Source organism: Callionymus lyra, chromosome 13 (genome assembly GCF_982586985.1).
Source record: "Callionymus lyra chromosome 13, fCalLyr1.hap1.1, whole genome shotgun sequence".
Classification (NCBI taxonomy): Eukaryota; Metazoa; Chordata; class Actinopteri; order Syngnathiformes; family Callionymidae; genus Callionymus; species Callionymus lyra.
The window spans coordinates 6029664-6042355 of NC_141830.1; the positions used below are offsets into that span (position 1 = coordinate 6029664).

At 41.7% G+C, this 12692-nt stretch overlaps 12 non-coding genes across 12 annotated transcripts; all 12 read left to right on the forward strand.

Moving 5' to 3' along the window:
* The first annotated feature begins 1065 nt into the window (after positions 1–1065).
* Positions 1066–1230, forward strand: LOC148067073 (U1 spliceosomal RNA). Its single transcript, XR_015713254.1, has one exon. It is a non-coding gene; the product is annotated as a U1 spliceosomal RNA (small nuclear RNA).
* Positions 1231–1489: 259 nt separating this feature from the next.
* On the forward strand, positions 1490–1576 carry trnay-gua (transfer RNA tyrosine (anticodon GUA)). Its single transcript is given in 2 exon segments — positions 1490–1526; positions 1541–1576. It is a non-coding gene; the product is annotated as a tRNA-Tyr (tRNA).
* A 359-nt stretch (positions 1577–1935) lies between these two features.
* trnaa-agc (transfer RNA alanine (anticodon AGC)) lies at positions 1936–2008 on the forward strand. The gene has a single exon. It is a non-coding gene; the product is annotated as a tRNA-Ala (tRNA).
* A 668-nt stretch (positions 2009–2676) lies between these two features.
* LOC148067076 (U1 spliceosomal RNA) lies at positions 2677–2841 on the forward strand. Its single transcript, XR_015713255.1, has one exon. It is a non-coding gene; the product is annotated as a U1 spliceosomal RNA (small nuclear RNA).
* Positions 2842–5513: 2672 nt separating this feature from the next.
* trnaa-agc (transfer RNA alanine (anticodon AGC)) lies at positions 5514–5586 on the forward strand. Its single transcript has one exon. It is a non-coding gene; the product is annotated as a tRNA-Ala (tRNA).
* A 762-nt stretch (positions 5587–6348) lies between these two features.
* Positions 6349–6513, forward strand: LOC148067078 (U1 spliceosomal RNA). The gene has a single exon (XR_015713256.1). It is a non-coding gene; the product is annotated as a U1 spliceosomal RNA (small nuclear RNA).
* A 250-nt stretch (positions 6514–6763) lies between these two features.
* trnay-gua (transfer RNA tyrosine (anticodon GUA)) lies at positions 6764–6850 on the forward strand. The gene is given in 2 exon segments: positions 6764–6800; positions 6815–6850. It is a non-coding gene; the product is annotated as a tRNA-Tyr (tRNA).
* Positions 6851–7158: 308 nt separating this feature from the next.
* Positions 7159–7231, forward strand: trnaa-agc (transfer RNA alanine (anticodon AGC)). The gene has a single exon. It is a non-coding gene; the product is annotated as a tRNA-Ala (tRNA).
* A 1240-nt stretch (positions 7232–8471) lies between these two features.
* On the forward strand, positions 8472–8544 carry trnaa-agc (transfer RNA alanine (anticodon AGC)). The gene has a single exon. It is a non-coding gene; the product is annotated as a tRNA-Ala (tRNA).
* Positions 8545–9213: 669 nt separating this feature from the next.
* Positions 9214–9378, forward strand: LOC148067082 (U1 spliceosomal RNA). Its single transcript, XR_015713257.1, has one exon. It is a non-coding gene; the product is annotated as a U1 spliceosomal RNA (small nuclear RNA).
* A 1182-nt stretch (positions 9379–10560) lies between these two features.
* trnay-gua (transfer RNA tyrosine (anticodon GUA)) lies at positions 10561–10647 on the forward strand. Its single transcript is given in 2 exon segments — positions 10561–10597; positions 10612–10647. It is a non-coding gene; the product is annotated as a tRNA-Tyr (tRNA).
* Positions 10648–12333: 1686 nt separating this feature from the next.
* Positions 12334–12406, forward strand: trnaa-agc (transfer RNA alanine (anticodon AGC)). Its single transcript has one exon. It is a non-coding gene; the product is annotated as a tRNA-Ala (tRNA).
* Positions 12407–12692: the final 286 nt, after the last annotated feature.

Here is a 12692-nt window from a genome sequence, read left to right on the forward strand (position 1 = left end):
TAATACCACACAGCTGGTCAAAAAGGCACAACAGCGGCTGTATTTCCTGAGGAGGCAGAGAAAGTTCGGAATGTCAAGAATTTCCTCAAGTACTTCTACAGCTGCATCTTGAAAGCATCTTGACCAGCTGCATCACCGTGTGGTACGGCAGCAGCACTGTGACGGACCGCAAACGCCTGCAGAGAGTGGTGAAGACAGCTGAGAGGATCACAAGAACTTCTCTGCCCTCCGTGCAGAGCATATACCACCGCAGGGTCCACAGTAGAGCTGCCTCCATCCTGAGGAGAGGCATGCACTACCTCTACTTTTGTTGCTCTGTTTTTAGATTTTATTCTTTCAAATGTATATATAGTTATTTATATATGTATGTATATATATTTATATATATATGTTTATTTTTTACTGTGCACTTTTGTTGGGGGTACAAAGTAAGAATTTCATGGTACGTAGTACCTATGACAATAAACGCTTTGAATCTTGAATCTTTGAACACGTAGAACCGTGGAAACACAGCTGAAAGACTGTTGAGATAGATGTCGTGTCAATAATCCAAATCTGTTCAGTTCGCATGTTCATCTGTCACTCTGTGCTATTGTATCCAATGGGTTACTGTTGCTTTTTAGTTGTAGTTCCATTTCCCACCAACAGTGGGCAGTAGTGACGTTTTTGTGACCACATGGCGGTTTAGACGTTGTCTCACAGAGGGGGGAGGGGAGCTGCTTACATTCTTCTTCTTCTACAGTTATCTTTGTTTTAACATTAATCACGTTTGTACTGCAGTATCACACAGTTGTGTTTATGTATTAATTCTTCAATATTGGCCCATTTTAATGCAAAAGTGGAGAATGTTTAGTCCTGCTTCACGACACAGCAATGCATTTTGGGTAATGTCCACATTCTTCTTCGTTTAGTGTTTAAACGTCTTTAGTTTTTTAGTTTTTCTCCTCCATGGACTAAAGCTTTGTTCAGGAGCACATCTTGATTCTATTCATGTGATGATGTCTTCTCCACGAGTGTGTGTGCTGTGCTCACGAGTCACTGCAGTACTGCAGGCGTGTACAACTCATACTTACCTGGCAGGGGAGATACCATGATCAAGAAGGTGGTTCACCCAGGGCGAGGCTCAGCCATTGCACTTTAGGTTGTGCTGACCCCTGCGAATTCCCCAAATGTGGGAATCTCGACTGCATAATTTCTGGTAGTGGGGGACTGCGTTCGCGCTCTCCCCTGATTTACTGTCAATGATAAACTAACTCTTATATCAACGTCTTCATGATGTAATGATTTCTGACAGACATGATCTACAGCTAGTGATTTAAGTTAACAATAATAATGGCTGCTTTTCTACTAAACCTGTTCCTGTTTTGCACTGTCATGCGTCAATCATGCTGGTGACCACTAGTCAGACACTTTCGCTTAAACATGAGGACAATAGTTTCTGTAAAAGGCAAAAGTTCTAACACTGATTTTGGGCAAAGGTACAGCATCACCTTCGATAGCTCAGTTGGTAGAGCGGAGGACTGTAGTGGTCACATCAGACATCCTTAGGTCGCTGGTTCAAATCCGGCTCGAAGGACTTTTTTTCTTTTTACAGTGGTGGGCTGTGTGTTTACATAAACGTTACTTGCTGTCGTGGTCCATCACCAATGCTCGTATTTATATAGTTTAGGAAATGTTTTTTTTTAAATGTTTTTAATGATTGTGCTGCTCCCTTAAGTCTTAAAACATGATGTATTGAGTGACGCCCCCCGGCAATGTAGCTGGGCGAGGAAAGTTTAGGCCTTCCTGCTCAACCTGCCGCTCCCGCGACCAGAACCCAGATAAGCGGAAGGAGACTAGAGAGCTCTATGTAGCAAAATACTAATTATACAGCAAAAAAGTGTTGCATATCAGCCAGCAGGGGGAAATTGTGGAGTTTTCCACTGCACAAACAGAGGGGGATTAGCTCAGATGGTAGAGCGCTCGCTTAGCATGCGAGAGGTAGCGGGATCGATGCCCGCATCCTCCAATACTTTTTTTTTTTGTTCATGTTGACGTTTTGAAGATGTGTCAACCTTGCATTTAAGAACGATTGATAGATACGACTTTATTGATTCCTCTGGTGTAAGGTTTCCAGTGCCTACACTAAATGTGGACATAGAACCCCACATGATAAGAGAAGGTACTATTATACTGTTTGGTTTTACATCAATCATTACATTGAAATCCAACAGTATCTATTGAGGTTAAGAATTACATCTCTCCTTCTGATCCTGGTATATTGTACTTGTTTGCAGCCATTGATCTGTTATCTCAACAATTCCTGGTATAGAAAAGTCTGATCATAGATCACCGTTTTCTGAAGTTCCAGCCCCCCTCCAGTGCCAAGTCCCAAGGAGGCCCTTTGTTAAACATTGGATCAAATGCTCTCATGCAGTATTGGCTGAGGGTTGTTTTCCTGAGGGGGGAGGGGAGCTCCTCTATGCACTGTTCTTGCAATGCATCCTGGGTAAAGTTCTTATTCTTCCTGGTAAATGTGTTTAAACGTCTTTAGTTTATACATTTTCTCGCACATGTAATGAAGCTTTTATTCAGGAACAGCGTTTGATTATATTAATACTATTATATTGTATTATTCTCCACGAGTGTGTGTGTTGTGCTCACGAGTCACTGCAGTACTGCAGGCGTCTACAACTCATACTTACCTGGCAGGGGAGATACCATGATCAAGAAGGTGGTTCACCCAGGGCGAGGCTCAGCCATTGCACTTTAGGTTGTGCTGACCCCTGCGAATTCCCCAAATGTGGGAATCTCGACTGCATAATTTCTGGTAGTGGGGGACTGCGTTCGCGCTCTCCCCTGATCTCGTTGTACAAAGAAAGCTGTTTCATGTCTTCTAAATATAACCATTTGCATTACATGCTGCTGTCACAGTCTTCAGGCTCACACACGAACAATCTAAAGAGGTCTTAGTTGACCAACCAGTTATTATGGGCTTTTATTGTGAATTTTTCAACTCTGAGCACTTTATTTTTATTCAACTACTTCCTGTGTTTTTCTCTCAAGCGACAACTATGATGAAAATCCTAACCCGTAAGATAAAGACATTCAGAGCCAAATTCATTTCTTGACCCTGTGGATACTTCACTTTCTACTGAACTATAAAGTTGATGAATTAGTTTGTATTACTGGCAGAAACACAAACTTTCTACTCTAGATCAAAGAACAGAATAAGTTGCTCAACAATTTTATTGCATTGACACAAAGGAACAAGGATGTTAAGATGCTCAACAATAAGAAGGAACTGAGCAATGATTTCTGAACCAAAGAGACTCTGTCTAAGGGTCCAGAAATGAAAACTGGGCTTTGGTGTTGTACGCCCAGTACAGGCACTGGAAACCCAGGTAAGATTGAAGGCTGCTTTATCGTACCAATTTCACCAGATAAGAATACCTGAACGCAAATGTTCATGACACCATGCAGTTCAGCAACCAACCACCAGAGGGGGATTAGCTCAGATGGTAGAGCGCTCGCTTAGCATGCAAGAGGTAGCGGGATCCATGCCCGCATCCTCCAGAAAACCTATCTGGATACTTTTCCCGCTTATTTAAAAGTCTTTAAATCTTTGAAGCACAGTTGGGAACTGGCGATGAAAGCTGCGAGACAAGGAGACACATTACCTCAGGGATCTAGAAATACGTATTTAGGTTTCAATTCAGACGACAAATCCCAAAAACAACGGAAACAGGGGAAACACTACAAATTCACACAGCCACCTTAGGAACCACCACAAGGTCCTTTTACAAATAATATCAGTCAACAACTCTGGTAAAGATGGGAAAGCGGAAGGCAACCTCAAAAAACGCAATAAAATGCATCGTTTGCTTCTGTCACTCCGTATGAAAACAATTCAAAGCAACACAAAGCGCTAACCGCAGCCGTTACGCGATGAATCGCAAAAAGCATACTTTCAGTCAATTCAGTGTGTAATGATGGCTTTTTGGATCTTATAAAGATATCAAGTGCCTTCTCACACGTACTTCACACACGTTGCAATCCCAGAGGCGTATGAAACTTGTGTCAAGACTGTAAAGGCAGAACTGAGTGAAGTGGATTTTTTAAGCTAGCACCACCGACATGTGGTCCAGTCGAACCACTGAGCCCTACATGAGTTTTACCCTCCACTTTTTGACAAAAAAATGGGAACTCAATACATGCTGCGTTGAAGTTTCTTGCACATATATTTAAACCAAAAGGGTGAGTGAAGACTGTAAATAGTTGATTGTAACTCTGTCAGGTGATGCAATCTTATGCCAATACATTCTTTAACTCATGTTTGCATGACTGTAATCTTGACCCTGTGGATACTTCACTTGCTACTGAACTATAAAGTTGATGAATAAGTTTGTATTACTGGCAGAAACACAAACTTTCTACTCTAGATCAAAGAACAGAATAAGTTGCTCAACAATTTTATTGCATTGACACAAAGGAACAAGGATGTTAAGATGCTCAACAATAAGAAGGAAATGAGCAATGATTTCTGAACCAAAGAGGCTCTGTCTAAGGGTCCAGAAATGAAAACTGGGCTTCGGTGTTGTACGCCCAGTACAGGCACTGGAAACCCAGGTACGATTGAAGGCTGCTTTATCGTACCAATTTCACTGGACAAGAATACCTGAATTCAAATTTCCAAGACACCATGCAGTTCAGAAGTCAACCAGCAGAGGGGGATTAGCTCAGATGGTAGAGCGCTCGCTCTAAAACTTTGAAGCACAGGTGTCAAACCTGTCCAGCAACACACTGAGATGATTTTGGATCCAACCATTCAAGCACAACTATTTAAATCAAAAGGGTGACTGAAGACTGTAACCAGTTGATTCTCAGTCAGGTGATGCAATTTAAGCCGATACTTAATTCTTTATCTCATGTTTGCTTGACTAGTTGTAACAAAAACCTGCATCTATGCCCTTTGGGTGTGTTTGACACCCCTGCTATGAAGTTGATGACCTTGTGAAGGCCTTGTACAAGATTTTTGGCTCTCTGCTGCTACCGAAGACATTTTCGGACAAGCAGACCAGGGTCACCAAGTTGCTGGTGAATCCTAACACTGTGAAGCCAAAACCCTAAGACAGAGACCGTGGGAACCAAATACATTTCTTGATCCTGTTGATACCACTTGCTACTAAACTATAAAGTACATACAAACATTTATCTTTCTGGAAGGAAAACAGACTTCCTACTAAAGATCATGGAAGAGCAAAAGGTGCTAAACAGTTATATGGCTTTGACACAAAGGAACAAGGATGTTAAGATGCACAAAAACTGTAAATGAACTGAGTAATCATTTCTGAACCCAAGAGGATCTGTCTAAAGGTCCATCAATTTAAACAGGGCTTTGGTCTAGTGCGCCCAGTGCATGTACCGGAAACCCAGGTGAGCTAGAGGCTGCTTTATCGTATCAATTTCACCAGATAAGAATGCCTGAATGAAAATTTACAAGACACCATGCAGTTCAGAAGTCAACCACCAGAGGGGGATTAGCTCAGATGGTAGAGCGCTCGCTTAGCATGCGAGAGGTAGCGGGATCGATGCCCGCATCCTCCAGAATACTTATTTTCTCACTTATTTAAAAGTTCTGACGTATAAAACAAGAGATTATACCTCTTCACTGGCATGGGAGCGTCTTGGAATCCCTCAGTCGGAGCTGGCAGATGTTGCGAGGGAGAAGGTCGTTTCAGGCTCTCTGTTGAAGCTGCTGCCCCCGCGACCAGGCGACGGATAAGCGGGTGACGATGGATGGATGGATGGTGTTCTCTCAAGCAACAACTAGGACTAAACAGTTGTCTGTTAAAGTTGTGTTCACAAGTTTTGTTGCAATCCTGGTTTGAAACTTTGGGATCTGTGACCTTCAATAGCTCCGTTGGTAGAGCAGAGGACTGTAGTGGTCACTTCAGGCATCCTTAGGTCACTTTTCAAATCATTAACTAGTTTTTAGTTTTGCACCTCACCACCAGAGGGGGGTTAGCTCAGATGGTAGAGCGCTCGCTTAGCATGTGAGAGGTATCTGATGCTGGTACAATCTTTTCATCTTTTAAAGATGTGTCAACGACTGTGGATTGTTGTTTTCCTGAGGGGGGAGGGGAGCTCCTCTATGCACTGTTCTTGCAATGCATCCTGGGTAAAGTTCTTATTCTTCCTGGTAAATGTGTTTAAACGTCTTTAGTTTGTACATTTTCTCACACATGTAATGAAGCTTTTATTCAGGAACAACATTTGATTGTATTAATACTATTATATTGTATTATTCTCCACGAGTGTGTGTGCTGTGCTCACGAGTCACTGCAGTACTGCAGGCGTGTACAACTCATACTTACCTGGCAGGGGAGATACCATGATCAAGAAGGTGGTTCACCCAGGGCGAGGCTCAGCCATTGCACTTTAGGTTGTGCTGACCCCTGCGAATTCCCCAAATGTGGGAATCTCGACTGCATAATTTCTGGTAGTGGGGGACTGCGTTCGCGCTCTCCCCTGATCTCGTTGTACAAAGAAAGCTGTTTCATGTCTTCTAAATACAACCATTTGCATTACATGCTGCTGTCACAGTCTTCAGGCTCACACACCAACAATCTAAAGAGGTCTTAGTTGACCAACCAGTTATGATGGGCTTTTATTGTGAATTTTTTCACTCTGAGCACTTATTTTTACTGAACTATTTCCTGTTTGTCTCTGAAGCGACGACTAGGACGAAACACACTTGTCTGTCACATCAGTGGACATTTGACCTTCGATAGCTCAGTTGGTAGAGCGGAGGACTGTAGTGGTCACATCAGACATCCTTAGGTCGCTGGTTCAAATCCGGCTCGAAGGACTTTTTCTTTCAGTTGTGCTGACCTGCGATTTTCCCAAATGTATGCATCTGGACTGCATGAAGGACAATTTGACAGTGACAATCAGGAATAGTAAACAATACAGTATTAATAGATAAAAATAGTATCTTGCCTGTTACTTTCCAGAACTGCAGTGATGTGTATATCAGTTTTTGTGCTGCACCATCCGACCGACTCTCTCACAGCACTGGCATGAGAGCGGACCAGAGCTGCTTCCTCCATCGCATCAGGCTTCCCACAAGAAATGAAATGTCCATGACACCATGCAGTTCAGCATCCAACCACCAGAGGGGGATTAGCTCAGATGGTAGAGCGCTCGCTTAGCATGCGAGAGGTAGCGGGATCGATGCCCGCATCCTCCAGAATACTTATTTTCTCGCTTATTTAAAAGTTCTGATGTATAAAACAATATCAAACTGCAGTTAAAACTTTGAAGCACAGGTGTCAAACCTGTCCAGCAACACACTGTGATGATTTTTGATCCAACCATTCAAGCACATATATTTAAATCAAAAGGGTGACTGAAGACTGTAACCAGTTGATTCTCAGTCAGGTGATGCAATTTAAGCCGATACTTAATTCTTTATCTCATGTTTAATTGACTAATTGTAACAAAAACCTGCATCTATGCCCTTTGGGTGTGTTTGACACCCCTGCTATAAAGTTGATGACCTTGTGAAGGCCTTGTATAAGATTTTTGGCTCTCTGCTGCTACAGAAGACATTTTCGGACAAGCAGACCAGGGTCACCAAGTTGCTGGTGAATCCTAACACTGTGAAGCCAAAACCCTAAGACAGAGACCGTGGGAACCAAATACATTTCTTGATCCTGTTGATACCACTTGTTACTAAACTATGAAGTACATACAAACATTTATCTTACTGGAAGGAAAACAGACTTCCTACTAAAGATCATGGAAGAGCAAATGGTGCTGAAAACAAAAATTCATGTGATAACAATACTACAAAATCCGATGGCATTTTGACATGTGACGTCACATGTATTTCCGGTTTTATTCTAAATAAAATGGTCCGGTGATTTTTTTCCCAGATGCTATCTGATGTCGTTTTGTCTAATATCACGTTGTTATCACATGCACTTCCGGTTCAATTTGCAATAAAATGGTTCGCTTATTTTTCCCAGACGCTATCTGATGTAGTTTTGTCTGGGGACTTTTATTTTGAAGGTTGACAAAGTTCGATCTGACGGAGGTTTGTCTGAGGCCGTTTTGTCTGATTCCTGACTATGTAATTCCCAAAGTTAGCAAAACTTTGTATTCTTGCCTTTTTTTTTTTTAAACGTGTTAATCTGTAAATCTTCTGCTTGAATTGTGAATTTCCGAACTCAGATAAATAAAACTATCTATCTAATGTTCTTTATAAGTAAGATATATTAAAGCCTAAGGCTGCTTCGTCTGACGGATGTTTTTCTGAGGCTGCTTCATCTGAAGGATGAAGCCGTTTGGTCTGATACCTGACGATGTCCTAAAATGTACACTGTACAGGTGAGATAGAGGCTGCTTTATCTTATCAATTTCACTGGATAAGAATGCCTGAATGCAAATTTACAAGACACCATGCAGTTCAGAAGTCAACCACCAGAGGGGGATTAGCTCAGATGGTAGAGCGCTCGCTTAGCATGCGAGAGGTAGCGGGATCGATGCCCGCATCCTCCAGAATACTTATTTTCTCACTTATTTAAAAGTTCTGACGTATAAAACAAGAGATTATATCTCTTCACTGGCATGGGAGCGTCTTGGAATCCCTCAGTCGGAGCTGGCAGATGTTGCGAGGGAGAAGGTCGTTTCGGGCTCTCTGTTGAAGCTGCTGCCCCCGCGACCAGGCGACGGATAAGCGGGTGACGATGGATGGATGGATGGTGTTCTCTCAAGCAACAACTAGGACAAAACAGTTGTCTGTTAAAGTTGTGTTCACAAGTTTTGTTGCAATCCTGGTTTGAAACTTTGGGATCTGTGACCTTCAATAGCTCAGTTGGTAGAGCAGAGGACTGTAGTGGTCACTTCAGGCATCCTTAGGTCACTTTTTCAAATCATTAACTAGGAAGTTTTTAGTTTTGCACCTCACCACCAGAGGGGGGTTAGCTTAGATGGTAGAGCGCTCGCTTAGCATGTGCGCTGTTCTTGCAATGCATCCTGGGTAAAGTTCTTATTCTTCCTGGTAAATGTGTTTAAACGTCTTTAGTTTGTACATTTTCTCACACATGTAATGAAGCTTTTATTCAGGAACAGCGTTTGATTATATTAATACTATTATATTGTATTATTCTCCACCAGTGTGTGTGTTGTGCTCACGAGTCACTGCAGTACTGCAGGCGTGTACAACTCATACTTACCTGGCAGGGGAGATACCATGATCAAGAAGGTGGTTCACCCAGGGCGAGGCTCAGCCATTGCACTTTAGGTTGTGCTGACCCCTGCGAATTCCCCAAATGTGGGAATCTCGACTGCATAATTTCTGGTAGTGGGGGACTGCGTTCGCGCTCTCCCCTGATCTCGTTGTACAAAGAAAGCTGTTTCATGTCTTCTAAATATAACCATTTGCATTACATGCTGCTGTCACTAGTGATGGCGAGATGAAGCCTCATGAAGCACTGAAGCCTCCCAGCCGAGTAGTTCATCTTTGGAGCAAAGCCTCGTGAGGCTTCATTTGCACGACCATGCCATCATGTGGACAATTGGGAGCATTGCATCTTTGTGCGCAAATGATTCTGATATTAAAAAATGTGCTTGACAACCTTGTTTTTTTTAAAATAATTATTCATTTTAATTTAAATGGTCGTCTCCAAGCTCTCATGCAGGCCCTATAATGCCTCAGCATTGATGAAGTGTTGTTGTTGTATCCAATTTCCTGGGAACACAACAGACACTTCACCTTATCAAAATGAAAAAAAAAAGATGGATATAAGTACAAGGCATGTCCAATGGAAACTATATATATATATATATATATATATACACCCATTATTATCTTTTATATATATATATATATATATATATATACTTTATATGTGTATATATAAAATATAATAACGGGTCTGTGTGTATATATATATGTATATATATATATATACTGTATATAGTATATATAATAATGGGTGTGTGTCTGTGTCTGTGAGAATATATTAATCACAGGCTGTGATTCGCAGCCTATATTCCAACATCATTATACCTTTCTAGGAGAGATCTGCTCAAAATGCTGCCACACGGAGGAAAAACGCCTTTTTCTCGCCGGTTCCATGATACTAGTAGTAAACCAAAGTTTTCTATAGTCAACAATCCGCCAATCCAAGAGATGTTTCGTTTCCATTGCGTTTCGAGGCCACTTTTATTCTGAGTTTCGCGGGAAGTTCACGAGCGATTACCGAACTGGTCACGTGACGGTTCGGTTCGCGAGGCCTCGAACGTCATCACTACGTCACCACCTATGTAACCAACACACGCCTCGATACACGCTTCATGAAAAAATTCCTGGATTACTCGACACACGCTTCGAAGCCTCGACACAATCAGTAACATCACTAGTCTTAGTTGACCAGACAGTCTTATGATGGGCTTTTATTGTGATTTTTTTCACTCTGAGCACTTTTTTTTACTCAACTATTTCCTGTGTTTTTCTCTCAAGCGACAACTAGGACGAAAAATTGTTTTTGTGTTACATCAGTTGATATTTGACCTTCGATAGCTCAGTTGGTAGAGCGGAGGACTGTAGAGGTCACATCAGACATCCTTAGGTCGCTGGTTCAAATCCAGCTCGAAGGACTTTTTCTTTCAGTTGTGCTGACCTGCGATTTTCCCAAATGTGGGCTTCTGGACTGCATGAAGGACAATTTGACAGTGACAATCAGGAATAGTAAACAATACAATAATAATAGATAAAAAAATAGTATCTTGCCTGTTACTTTCCAGAACTGCAGTGATGTGTATATCAGTTTTTGTGCTGCACCATCCGACCGACTCTCTCACAGCACTGGCATGAGAGCGGACCAGAGCTGCTTCCTCCATCGCATCAGGCTTCCCACAAGATGTGTATGGAAGTGTGCATCGCTAGCGCTGGTTCCTTGAGTGTTGAATCCCTTCAAACATGTATCAATCAATGACATTGAAATCATGCTAGATAATAAATATCATTAAAGTCACTAAACCGTTGTCTTGTCACTGAGCAGGGGAGTAATGTCCGTGACCGACTAGTTCGCTGTTTGTACGACATTTCTTGGATGAGGTGAGAAATGCATCACAACTGAATCAGTGCAACCACCTCTCACCTGCAGAGAACACAACAGAACTGCTGTTAAACAACAACGAAAAGATGACGAAGAGGCTGGAAACCATTGTTTAATAACATAAGGTTTGAATGTAACTAGTTAAAAATGAATAAAAAAAAAATTGTTCTGTGACAAACAAAAGATAATTACATACATTTAAAACAAAAATACTAAAACAAACATTGGAACATACTAAGGAGATTCACAATCAAACTATACAGTATGAACGCATTTGTCTTGTAAATTTATCCAAAAAACAACCTAAACTTTCCTTTGATAACGAAGGATAATAAAGATGTTTTCAAAGCACAGTAGTGTCGCGTTTATTTGTTAAATTGATCAAAATGAAGTCAAAGAATACAGAAACATGAACTTACCTCACTCGCTCTGATGAACGTCACAAATAAACATCTTCACTCAGTAGTAAACAAATGTAGCGGAGGAAGTACATGAGTGTGGGCAGGAGGCGGGAGAACATGATTGTTGGAGGGAGTGAGTGATTGGTCAAAAGAAATACCGACAGAGGGATGTGATTGGTCGGGAGCACAGAAGTTAGAGCAAAAGTAAGAGTTAAGTGATTGGTCATTTGTTCTTAAGTTGTACTTACATTCACCTTACATTGGCAGACATGACAGAATACTGTAGGCGCATGCGAGAGGTAGCAGGTTCGATACCTTCATCCTCCTAAAATAATTATTTTCCAGCTGATTTATTAGTGCTGATCTCTAAAAGACCAGAGTCACCAGGTTTCTGGTGAATGTAAATCCTAACCCGTAAGACAAAGACATTCAGAACCAAATTCATTTCTTGACCCTGTGGATACTTCACTTTCTACTGAACAATAAAGCTGATGAATTAGTTTGTATTACTGGCAGAAACACAAACTTTCTACTCTAGATCAAAGAACAGAAGAAGTTGCTCAATGATTTTATTGCATTGACACAAAGGAACAAGGATGTTAAGATGCTCAACAATAAGAAGGAACTGGGCAATGATTTCTGAACCCAAGAGGCTCTGTCTAAGGGTCCAGAAATGAAAACTGGGCTTTGGTGTTGTACGCCCAGTACAGGCACTGGAAACCCAGGTACGATTGAAGGCTGCTTTATCGTACCAATTTCACTGGACAAGAATACCTGAACGCAAATGTCCATGACACCATGCAGTTCAGTAACCAACCACCAGAGGGGGATTAGCTCAGATGGTAGAGCGCTCGCTTAGCATGCGAGAGGTAGCGGGATCGATGCCCGCATCCTCCAGAATACTTCCTTTTCCTGCTTATTTTAAAGTGCCGATCTCCAAAAGAATATAGGTTAGAAAGAACTTTATTGTGAAGGCCTTGTACAAGATTTTTGGCTCTCTGCTGCTACAGAAGAAATTTTCGGACACGGAGACCAGGGTCACCAAGTTGCTGGTGAATCCTAACACTGTGAAGCCAAAACCCTAAGACAGAGACCGTGGGAACCAAATGCATTTCTTGATCCTGTGGATACCACTTGCTACTGAACTATAAAGTACATACAAACATTTATCTTTCTGGAAGGA